Source organism: Grampus griseus, assembly GCF_964374135.1.
Source record: "Grampus griseus genome assembly, chromosome: 4".
Classification (NCBI taxonomy): Eukaryota; Metazoa; Chordata; class Mammalia; order Artiodactyla; family Delphinidae; genus Grampus; species Grampus griseus.
In genome coordinates, this window is record NC_138997.1 from 87,756,050 (window position 1) to 87,769,537 (window position 13,488).

Below are 13,488 nucleotides of genomic sequence, written 5' to 3' on the forward strand. Positions count from 1 at the left end.
ACAGTAGGAGGTGAGTAGCAGGTGAGTGAGCAAAGCTTCCTCTGCCACTCCCCATCGCTCCCCATCGCTCTCCGTCCCTCCCCATCGCTCCCCATCGCTCCCCATCCCTCCCCATTGCTCCCCATCGCTTGCATTACCTCTTGAACCATCCCTCCCCCATGCCCTCTGGAAAAACTGTCTTCCAGGAAACCGGTCCCTGGTGCTAAAAAGGTTGGGGACTGCTGTTCTAATTATTTGCAGGTATTATCTCCTAAATTACAGAGTGAACCTTAAGAAAAAATAACCTCATCTTGCACTGCATTGTAGTGTCACAGAAACTCAAGTGAAGCCTTACTTGAATTAGATGTGAATATTTGTTGAAGGATGTGGCTGACTTAGAACTGGATGGTGATCATTGGTCAGCATGATGTTTCTGAGGATACAAGGAACACTCACATACAAGATACTATCTTTCAAGAACACTGAAGGGAAAGGTCTAGAACTTAATCACCCTATAACATGTTTCACCTCTATTATCCAGTTTCACCTCTATTATCAATGGAAATCCGCTGCTAACCCTGAAATCGTATTACACAACGAAAAGTGTCCTGATATAAAGTAATTTTTTCCCTGGTTCTAACAGATTCTAGAGTCATAGGCAATTTCTGTTAATATTACAGTGAACTCTAGTGGATAATAATGACCATCAACTCTACTTTGATAGAATGCTTTTTGATTTTCTTAAGAGTTAAAAAGCTGAAGAAAGGAAAAAACAAAGAAGTTAAGGCAAAAAGCATCCAGTCACAATGACAGACCCTTAACACTTACTACTCAGTACCCGCTGATTCATTTAATAATCATTTGTCAAATACCTACTGGACACATGATTCTGTCTCTTAATGCCACGTATTTTTCTAAAGTCCTAACCGACATAGGAACCGCATGTTATATTTCCTCTTCCACTGCTGACTACATGCTTTGTAATGGAGAAGCATTAATTTTACCTTGAATGTGATCTCTTAGCAACAGGTAAGTGAGGGAAAAGAAAGTTGAAAATTGCCACCCTGACTCCAAACTACAAAGTGAAGACAATTTTCTGTAAAGTCCATTTAATTTAAAGTCTCTTTTCTGCCTCTCAGACAGCCTTCCCACTAAGCACTGCTATTAAAGCGCTGCTCATTCCACCTCACCAAGAATTGCTCTCCTGGTTGTTAAGATGACTCACAGCCAAGTACACCAGACTGAAGCTGCCACACGGATCTTATATTTATTACCAATATGCGGGGGGAAGGATGAGAACAAGTCAAATGTCTAGTGTCCCTGCAATGCCAGAGGAAACTAATAACATGCCAGGTTTACACAGCATCTCTCAGAGGGCTGTCTTACTTCCTCACAAATGCACCATGGGGTGATAAAGTTCATTACCATATTATTTGACAACTGGAATTTTAAATTAAAGATTTTTACTACATTAGAAATAAAAGTAAGTCAACTGGAGAACTGTAATCAAGTGTAATTATCTTCATTAATGACAATGTAAGTTGTTCACAATGAAAAAAGCCCTGAAATAATACATAAACAAAATTCTAATTCTGTAAGTATTGTGTTTCTGATGGAATTGATTGTATCCCCCAAAGATACGTTGAACACCTCCCATTACAGAATGTGAACTTATTTGGAAATCGGGTCCTTACAGACACAATTAAGATGTGGTCATACTGGACCCTTAATCCAATATGGCTGGTATCCTTATAAGAACAGGGAAGACAATGTGAAGACAGACACACATGATGAACACCACATGGTTACAGGCAGAGACTGGAGCAATGCACCTGTAAATCAAGGAAGGCCAGGGATTGCTGCCACCACCAGAAGTTAAGAAGTTAGGAATGATTCTACTTAGAGACTTTGGAGGAAGTGTGGCCTTGCTAAGACCTTGATTTTGGACTTTTAGACTCCACAACTGTGAAAGAATAAATTTCTGTTGTTTTAAGCCACCACCACACCCCCTCCACCCAGAACATGCTCCATACAAGCATACAGCAAAATGAGAGAATACTACATGCATATGTGTCAATATTTTCAAAGTTGTTATCTCTGGGTGATAGGAAGAAATCTGACTTTTTAAATACATGTTGTTTCCAAACTTCCTGTATTAAATATGTTATTCTGTTGTATTAAAATAACATATAATAAATAATCACAGAAGGGCTTATCCCCAGCATGGCCAAGTGGACATAAGCAAAATTTTATCTGATTTTATTCTATTGATAATCTAAATTTCTTTGTACCTAACATTCTAAGTTTTCATTTTGAAAACAGTAGTGATACTTACTACATGGCCCATAACATAATGCTAGGTCCCTTAACCTGCTTTTTGATATACAGTATATTGTAATAGACATGGGAAAAAAATCCCAAATAGTCAAATTATCTTGAGCTTTCAGCACATTTTTACAGACTTTGTGTCAGTACAACATCAAGCTTAAAAGTAGTACGTACTTTTCGCTTGGAACTGGGTTAAATCTCTTCAACGATTACCAGCTATTTGATTTGAGGAGGATTGCTAAACTTCTCTTAATCTCAGATTCCTCATCTATAAAATGGTGACATTTATAAAAAACCTACACTCATTGAGATATTATAATATATAGAAGACATAACGAGAATTGCTTAGCCCAATGTCTAACACATGCATGCTCATTAAATATTAGATAACATTATACTCTACAGACTGGGACAGACAATTTAAATAATGAACATACTACTATGAATATCCCCTTGTCTTCAAGAAGATAACATCATTCTTTAAAATCAATTATCTATTGCTTTCAACGTTAGCAGTACCATTTAATTTGTGCAGTCTCTTTTAAAAATAACTTAACCTGAGAATCAGTTTGCTCAACTGTGAAATGGAAAACAATAATACATATCTCATTTGGACAGTTTTGGAAAAAAATAATATTGATAATAACTACTATAATTTATTGAATATGATGATGAGTCAGGCCCTAGATTAAACACTGCATGCATAGTAGTATACTCAATTCTTACAAAATGTTTGTGAATTATTTTGAAGCATCAATGCCCAAGAATTAAATGTAGGTGAACCACGTAAATCTAAAGGAATAATAAGTTGGTGTTAGAAATGATGTATTGTGTACTTGGTTGTATTAAACTTATATTATAGTCTGAATATTTAAATAAGCTTTTTGAAGAAAAAGATACACCAATACATGTATTTTCCCTGCCATTACAATCCACATGGCCCCCAGCTTTGATAAATGCTTTGAATAAATGAATACATGAATGAGTGAGAGAATTAATTAATGAATAATAACCTATCTGTCTGGAAGCATCTGAGTTTTCAACTATGTTAAAGATTTGTGGACTTAACAAGGTCTTTCTTTTTAAAAATTGCATTTTAATCTTTATTTGCTCAGTATCTTTTCAGATATCCAATAAGGATTAACTCAGCAAATATATTATTCACACATGTAATTATACATACACACATGCTCTCTATATGAATATACTACTTACAGTATGTAAATTGTGTGCAGCCTCAAATTTTATATAAAAAATGACAAAACTTGGTGTTTCCTTCAATATTTTAAAAACTATGAAAATGTGAAATTTTTACTTTGCCTAAAACCCCTTTTGCACTTCATACCAATCAAAAGCACACAGGAAAAATCAGGTTTCATGGGACATACACACAGAAACACAAAATTACGTTTTGTATGGCCCTGCGGCATTTTGACAAAATGGTCCTGAAAAGAATGTGAAGAATGAGTATGAGGAGAGGATCATGAATGTAGAAGGAAATTGTTTTTATTGATTTTCATTGGCACTACAGTTCCTAACACAAGAACTAAATTTATGAAATCAGTTATAATTTTGGCACTGAGAGGCAGGCTACCTTTAGCACCCAGAAAGTTGGCTCTCATATCCTTCTGATTATTAATTTCTGAGTTTCAGACCTGTTTCTGATGTCCAAATGATAAAAAAAAAGGACAAAATAAAGGAAATGAGATATTTTAAAAGAACAAGAAAACTATTATTTTTATCCTCCACCAAGATCTCAGAATCTATATTGTTCTTTTATGTATTACTTAATTTCTTTTGCACACTATGCTACCCTGTTACAACAGTAAAAATGTAACTTGGAAACACAGGGATAGAATGCAGTATCCTTAGTGCATTCAGATTTATCCTATTGTTCTAGGAGGCTCTCCAATTTTTTTTAAATGTTGGAAATCATACAGTTATAATAGATGGCTATCATACTGTCAATGGCTTTTGGTTTTCTGATAACTTTACAGAAGCCAGATTTCAGATACCATCTTTAATATAACAAATAAGTGTAATATACAAACTATATGAATCTGAAACAATCTTGTAAGAATGGTTTCTTTGGATGTTAAACAGTTGCTGAATCCATTGTTCCTCTCCCTTGTGTATGGTACTATTTCCATTTGCTTTCTGACACCTTATTAAATGCAATCATAAAGCAGAGTGTTTCCTGGAGCAGAAGAGAAGCAGAGGGAAATTATGTTACTCAGAATATCCTAAATTCAATAAACAAAGTCTCTGTGTATATGCACAACCAATTAAACCATGTTGACTCAACTGGTCAATCAATTCTGATTTAAAGCAAAGGTCAGCTCAGTCAAACCAGCAATCAATTAAAAAAAAAAATCAGTAAAAACTAACTTTCAATGTGCATGCCTGGAATATTACAGGTGATGCAATTATTCCAGAAAAAAAGAAGAGAACTCTAATTATGTAACACTGAGTTTAAAATTGAGTTTTAAGTTTGTTTTGTTAAACTATTCTTTATACTCTTTCTTGCCTTAGAATATTTTTTTAACTGCAAAAGAAGGAAATTAATTTAAACACAGGACACATTTTTCTTTGAGAAAACCTAGATAAATTTTATAATGCATAAAACAAATATGATTTTATATTTTCTAATAGTTATAGTCTCGGGGACTAAACAAAGTAGGATCTTTAGACTAACCCTCTAGAAAACAATTAAAATTATAATCTTTGGATTTTGCCTCATCATCATCATATCACTATCTGAATACCTTATACATTACATGACTTAAAAAGAAATCAAACAAACAAAAATGATTTCATGAACCATGCAGTGTTGGGAGACAAACCTAGCACACCAATTACCACCTGGTAGCTTCTGCTAAAATAGATTTTAAAATAAAATCACAAATATTCAATCCAGGGGACATCTTAAATGCCCAAAACACAGACTTGAAAGAAAACACAGACACTGTAATTTAAGGCTTTCTTAAAAATGATACATGTTCTAGCATTTTATGTTCCATAGAAACCAACATGACAATAAAGGGAAGTCAGTGAAGAACCCAGGCTTGTTCTTTCAAAGAGAAGGCTGTACTGTGAATTGGTTACAACCTGGGCTCAGAGAGGTCTGGACAGAAACCAAGATTCCTTCTTACAAGTGAAATAAACTTGTACAAGTTACTTAACACCCTAGGTCTTGTCTTCTTGAGAATAGTGAAGAATTTCCCTAAATTTGTAATGATACTTAACCAAAATAATGTGTGCTATGTGCTTACTACAGAGAATGTTGAAAACTTGGCATTCGATAAGCTATTATCGCTATTGATACATTACATAAGCTAACTAAATCAAAGATTTCGGACTTCCCTGGTGGCGCAGTGGTTGAGAGTCCACCTGCCGATGCATGAGACATGGGTTTGTGCCCCGGTCTGGGAAGATCCCACATGCCGCGGAGTGGCTGGGCCCGTGAGCCATGGCCGCTGAGCCTGCGCGTCCGGAGCCTGCGCTCCGCAACGGGAGATGCCACAACAGTGAGAGGCCCGCGTACCGCAAAAAAAAAAAAAAAAAAGATTTCATCCACAAGGTGGAGGGTTCCTGTTCTTCTAAGGAAAATATAAAGAAAAATCACTAACTAAAAAAAAAATTTAATCAGATTACAAGACAAAATTACACATTAACCTTCAAATATACAAAAATTGAATATTTTAGACTTTGGAGATGGAAGGAAATGATTGCTTTTAGGGAGTATTTAACACTTAAGGTATATAGATGGTATTAAAAATATACACAGAAGTAGCCTAAGTAGACAACAAACACTTGGTAAAATGAGCTTCGGAGGATGTCCAATAACAAATAATAAAAACTATCCCCTCAAGGGTCGTTAATTAAATGTTTGGCCACTAAGGGCCATCCAAACAATATGGCAATACACAAGACAAAACCATTTAAGAATCTGATGGTACTGGGAGCTCTTTGGAGATGCAACAAATAGGAGTGTCTTTTTTTGAAAATTAAATGCTAGCAAATTATAATTAAGTGACCTCAAATAAATTAACTCTCACTCGGTGGGCTCTTAGTTATTTAAACGTTAAGGGAAGTAATTTATTATCATAGAAAGATATCTAGACCCATAACCAAAATTGGGAAACATGCCGCCACAAAACATCTATATTTTATCTGTATATATGAGCAAAGGAAAATGAGCTTACTACTAGATGCAGCTGATTTATTCTTCATAGGATTTAGCCAAACTAGTATAAACTTGTGTGTAAAGATGAAGGTACCTTTTAATGGTAATCAACACAATCTCTACATTGTTTTGGTCTGATATGCTTGACCAAGCACATGTGCTGTTATAACCACAGAAAGGCAGGCTGATTCCAGCTTTCATTATGCCTGAATAACTGTGGAGTTTTCTAAGCCATTTTGCCTCACTGTAGCTAAGTCTCTTCAATTTGTAGAGGGAACCAAGAGCAGACTATCCCTAAGGTTATTTTCCACTTAATATTTTATACATGTAAGAAAATAATACTTTATATAGTAAATGTATAGAACATTTCAGTCATATAAATCCTTAGAGATAAGATGATATACAATTAATAAGAAAATATTATCTTGATTATAATTTCTTTGGGTTATAGAAGCATAAATTTGAATTCAGAGATATTTAATTCAACTACCTTGTCCTAATTATAAATTATTGTTTACCCTAGAATATTGTGAAAATGGTAATGTACATCTAACTCAAGTTGAGAAGTGTATTATTTTGCTATATATTCAAAACTATTTAATTTGTATCATTTGAGGGTCAAATAAAACAACATTGAAATGACATAGAGCTTAATAATTAGAAGAAAAATATTTATGTAAATTACAATGAACATTATGAATAAGTATGAAAATTTATACAATTTTACTGTCATGTTCTAAATGAGTGTCAAAATAAAGCTGAAGGACTACACCCAAAATGATTTTAAATAGTAATAATTATACAATGCTGTTAGAAATGTTACTGGGTAGAAAGTGTTTTGATTTATATATTTAAAAAACAGGTTTAAGAAATTATGAAAGTAATATAGATGCTACTTGTCATCAAGGACTCATGGAATATTTCTTCTCAAAATGAAGATTTGCTTCATTATTCATTATTATTTCAAGTTAATTCAAATATAAATAGTCATAGACTTCGAAAAAAAATTTAAAGAAAGCAAATATGAACATGATGTTAAGGAATAATGGTATGATAGACAAAGTCAAAGACAAGTATCACCATTTTCAAAAGTAAATTCTAAGGAAGAAACTTGAAATGTTGATGAATCATTGCACTTCTCTGTATAAGGGGGAAAGTTGCTTCAATTTCTATTGAGTCTTGCACTAGGGCCTGTGTTTTTGCCACATGAGAATGGAACAATAGGTTTTAGATCTGCAGTCAGTAACATGTGGCAATGAGTGTCAGCTTGTAAATAGTTTCACAATTCTGTGCATCACTGCCTCTGTTCATTCTTCAACTTGGCTCTGCTTATTCTATTGTTTCCCTCTTGAATGACTATCTAGAATACCCTACTCAAAGACTCTATTATTATCTGAAGCATGTTTGTCTATACGAGAGACTATTTATTAGGTTTGCCACTAGATTGCCAGCACAGTTGGTGTGAAAGACTGCCAGGCAATTAACATTTTCATTCAGTAATTTCCAAAAATATTACCTAGATTATAAGAAGGTTTTTTACCTCCTTAATTAAATCACTTGTCAAATTATATTTATTGTCCTCAGGTAGCACATTAAAATAAAAGTAATAAAAATTTAGAAAGTCATCTTTATAACTAAATGTCATATATGCATTTACATCTCAGGTAAATGCACTCTGCCTAACTAGATGATTACCATCTATTTGTTAGGTTTATAAGTTTTTGGTTAAAACTTGCTTTGACAGACTGGCATATGTAAATGAATATTTAACAAATCAGTTAATATTGCTTACACAACCATCAATGATATATAAGATGAATGCCAAAGAAACGGACTATTGTGAATACTTTATTAAACAGAATGAAATAAGGGAAAGAATACAGTAATAACTCTTTAAGTGAAAATGTGTGTCACCTGATTTCTTTGCACAGATATATGTCTGGTTTGGAATTAATTGGTGGATGTTTTCTACTTTTGTTTTTAGTTTCTCTGTGTGTGTGTGTGTGTGTGTGTGTGTGTGTGTCTTTGTTATAGCAAGCCAAAATTTCTCCCAGTGCTCCTAAATAAAAATATTTCAGTTCTCCAAATTCTTGTTTCATAGCAGATTCTTGTTCAGAATCTCATTGCTTTCAGTTGTCAAAGTTCATTTCAACTTAATTAGATAGTTAAATCTTAAGAATCTCCAGTGAATATCTAGTAAATATCTTTTTGAACTCCTATCATACTTTCTTAAGGCACTTAGTGTGTGTGTATACATATATATATATTTCTTTATATTTATATATACAAATGAATTTACAAATGTGACTTTTCCAGATAGGAATTTTTTTTAATCAAGTAATATTTTTAAATTATGTATTTTTTAAATGATTGCCCTTATACACTTTCATAGAGCGCATGGTGCTACTTTGGCTGTTGAATCCAGTAACAGCATCAGATTCCTATGGTGCTAATTGGCATGTGATCTTCATTACCAGGTGTATCATTAGAGCCCAACTAGCTCACAGACACATACAGCAACGTTTTATTTTCTTCTCTAATCACCGATACAGACAAGCTAATATATGTTTATGTGTAGAAATTAGTATAATTAATTGCTGAATGCCTGGGTTGTTCTCTCTGAATCACTACTGTGAAAAGTGAAAATGTTTATTCTATTTAAAAGATTGTACTTAAGACCAAGCTCTCATTTTTCTATTTTCCATGATGATTTTATTTTGAAGAAAACTGGAGATAAGATGACTATTTAAGTAGAATCAGAAAAATAATGTCAATTTCTGGTGGGTGCAGGAGAACAAGATAACATGACTAAGCTTTCTACTTATGAAAGTCAAAATGTTTTTATTGGCAAAATCCATGAGTAAGAAAGAAAAAGTCTCACATGTTTACAAATATTTTAAATTAAAGCACATTTGAGTGTGCTTTTATGAACTGACTTAACCAAATACCAAATTTGTTGTTAAATAACAACATTTTTCTAAACACTGACGTTTTCTAAAAATAAGCAAATTCTTAATATGTAAATAAAGAAATTGGAATATTCATCGACAAACATACATATGTATAAAATTTGTCTCAATTGGATGTTTGATAAATGGATGAAAACTTAAGAAAATGTCATAGAGAGAAAATATAAACACCCAATGTTTATAAAGATGAAAGTGGCATCTGGAATCTGTTTGCATAAAATACATTTCTCCTTTTTACACTGGAACTCAGCTATGTCCAGGTGGGTAAGTGTCTCCAACTAGAGTCCTAGTGATCAATGACATTAACAATTAGGTGAACATCTAACATTCCTTAATAAGCAAGATACAAAGCAAGTATTGGATGTTCTCTTTATCTCAGATTCAGATACCTTAAATATAATGGGAAATTTGCAATCAATTTATTAAACACATCCTTTTGACTCTCATTATTTTCTTACTCCACTTTTAGGATGCATTCTTAGTCTCAAAGAAAAACATTGCTAACTACAAGTGACTTAGTTATAAAATCTGAGAATTACATTATAATGATGTGCCAATCACTGATCTAGTGTTTCTTCTTTTAAAAAGATGAGGAGGTATCTTTTCTGAAAGTACTTAAAGAAGATAACATTTAAATTATATTTTATATTATAAGGCTCAACTCAAGAACTTATTATGATGCCAGATGTTTACTGAGGTAAATGAAATCATTGCCATTTGAAGTGTTTAAAAGCCTACTACTACCCAAAGTCATTAAAGTCCAGTATTAGATTTTCAAAACCTTTATCACCCAAAGCTTTTGTAGATGCAATATATTCAGCTACTACATGAGAGATCTTAAAATCTGTAAATATTAAATTTATTATGCCAGTTAGGATCTACTAAATTTCTCTGTCATTTAAAAACTTTAACAAAGAAAATGCTTTATCAACTTAAAAATATCATCTCTTAAAACATAGCTACCTTTTTTCATTTTCGTTGGAGGAAGGTATAAAAACATAATATTTTGGGCTTCCCCGGTGGCGCAGTGGTTGAGAGTCCGCCTGCCGATGCAGGGGACACGGGTTCGTGCCCCAGTCTGGGAAGATCCCACATGCCACGGAGCGGCTAGGCCTGTGAGCCATGGCCGCTGAGCCTGTGCGTCCGGAGCCTGTGCTCCACAACGGGAGAGGCCACAACAGTGAGAGGCCCGCGTACAAAAAAAAAAAAAAGAAAACCATAATATTTCACTTGAAGATGAATCACATAAAAGAAGAAGTAAAAATATCAGTTAAGGAGAAAAGGAGCAGGGAATTCCCTGGCTGTCCAGTGGTTGATACTCCACATTTTCACTGCTGAGGGCGCAGGTTCAGTCCCTGGTTGGGGAACTAGGATCCCACAAGCCACAGGGAGTGACCCCCCCAAAAAAAATTAAGGAAAAAAAGGAGTAAAGGTAGCTGTAAAGTTAAAAACAAGTGAGTTTGCATGTCACATCCATACTTCTTACCATCAAACATAAATGCTTTGTTTTTCAGATGTTCCTGTAATGTCTAGGGACAAAACATGTAGAGATAATGCCATACAATAATGTTAAAAAAAGAAAGCCAAACTAAGACATTGACAGCAGTTAGAAAATAACATGAAATGGGATGGGACTAAAATTACGGCAGGTTGATTCAAATATTTGATAAATACCCTACACTCACTCCACATAAAAGAAAAAAGAGCAAAACATTAAATAACAAACATTACAGGGAAAAATTAAAATAAATTGCAGTTTTAAAGAGAAATCTGCAGTTATATTAGCTTAATTGGAATCAACAAAAAGGCACTAAGGACATAGACCGGATGGACATCTGATACTTTTAACCACTCTGCCTTTCCCATGTAACGTCACCATGAGGAGGAACCAGAATCTTTAATCTCGCTGATCTAATGGCATGCAGATTACTTCCTTTAAGTCAGGCAAACTAACTTTTTCAATTACTTATCTCCTTATACAGAATGTAGGTGTTGAAAGAATTTTAAAATACGTTAGAAGAACTGGACCTATATATAATAACTCAAGACAGCTCCTTACAAAGTTGGTGTGGTTTAAACTAGCAATATCTCTCACTCTTGCAAATTCCTATCTATTGTAAAGGTCAGTCTGTATCTCCTTGCTGGTTGTAACTCCAGCTGTAAGATTAATAATCATCAACTCTCTTTGGACACATTTACTTGGACATGTTAATAATCTTCAATACTTCTTACAGATGTGAAATATGTTCTAGCTATTCTGATTTTACATGTTGCTCTCAGGAAATTCTGCTTTGATGGTTTAATCAAAAGCTGTTCCAGGTTACAAGAGTTTCATCTGTTCCAGGTGAGTATTTTATTATCATTACTGCTGAAAATAATTTCAAGTAACCAGTAAGTTTTAGTTGAATAACCTATTATTTCTAAAATATGTTTTGTTTAATGGCATGGGAAAATCAGAAGAATTATAAAATGTATCTACTAACTCCTAGAAAGTAAAATGTAGCTGTAGGGACAGAGCATGCATCCATGACAGGATATGGGACAATAACAGTTTGTAGGTGACAAAATAGTAAATCAGTGTTAAATCCTGAGTGTCATATAAAGTTACAATAAAAAAGAGAATACAGCAACATGAGAAGAGCAGGGAAGACTCACCAGAAGATTAAGAAATCAAACTGAGTTTTGACATGTGAAAAGGAACCAAGTTAGGGGCCTTGTGAGAAGGATGATGTAGGTTGAGGAAACAGCAGGGACAAATGCAGAGAAGCAAGAGAAATTTAATTATGTTTGGGGGACAGGATGTAAAGTTTGGAAAGATAGGTTGAAAAAGTCTGAATGATGAAGTAATGAGATTAGAATTTTGGGTTGGACAAGTGGGTGAAGAACTTTGAGTGAGGGGGGTAACATTATGAAAATGGTGTTTACACAGGATTAGCCTGGTGATAGGTATGCTGAACTGTGGAAATGAGAAGACACGGAAGTAGAGAGACGAGCTAGGGTGACTCAGAGAGTACAGGTGAACACTGAGGGGGATGAGAATAAAAGGAAATATGTATTTTCGCTTTTTGTTTTTATAAGTCGTATCCACTTTTTAGCATCTATTAAAAAAAAAAAAACCGAAAACATAAATTGCCAAGAGAAAAGGTTTCCTAACTGTTGCAAAGAGAGAGATCTGGAAAATGATTTCTCAAAAAAGCCATCAAAGTTCTGGTAAAAAAGTAATTCAATTCCTGAAGGAGCAATAGCAGTCACAACATGACATTTAACTACTTAAAAAGAAAAATGAGAGAGACCTTCAAGATGGCAGAGGAGTAAGACACGGAGATCACCTTCCTCCCTACAAATACATAAAAATACATCTGCATGTGGAACAGCTCCTACAGAACACCTACTGAATGCTGGCAGAAGACCTCAGACTTCCCAAAAGGCAAGAAACTCCCTGTGTACCTGGGTAGGGCAAAAGAAAAATGAAGAAGCAAGACAAAAGAATAAGGATGGGACCTGCACCTCTGGGAGGGAGCTGTGAAGGAGGAAATGTTTCCACATGCTAGGAAGCCCCTTCACTGGCGGAAACGGAGGATGGGCGGGGGGTGAAGATTCAGAGACACGGAGGAGAGCACAGCAAGAGGGGTGCAGAGGGCAAAGCAGAGAGATTCCCACACAGAGGATCAGTGCTGACCAGCACTCACCAGCCCGAGAGGCTTGTCTGCTCACCCGCTGGGGCGGGTGAGGGCTGGGAGCTGAGGCTCTGGCTTTGGAGCTCAGATCCCAGGGCGAGGACTGGGGTTGGCTGCGTGAACACAGGCTGAAGGGGGCTGGGCACCACAACTACCTGGGAGGGAGTCCAGGAAAAAGTCTGGACCTGCCTAAGAGGCAAGAGACCATTGTTTCAGGGTGCTCCAGGACAGGGGGTTCAGAGCACAGCCTAAATGAGCTCCAGAGAGAGGCATGAGTCGCAGCTATCAGTGCGGACACCAGAGATGGGCATGAAACGCTAAGCCTGCTGCTGCAGCCACCAAGAAGCCT

The 13,488-nt window shown here is 35.1% G+C and overlaps 1 protein-coding gene across 5 annotated transcripts in view; it reads right to left on the bottom strand.

The window, feature by feature from the left end:
* PCDH7 (protocadherin 7) overlaps positions 1–13,488 on the bottom strand; it is a gene marked incomplete at its 5' end in the record, with an annotated part of 409,595 nt that overhangs the window by 76,070 nt on the left and 320,037 nt on the right. The gene's annotated exons all lie outside the window — the stretch shown is intronic.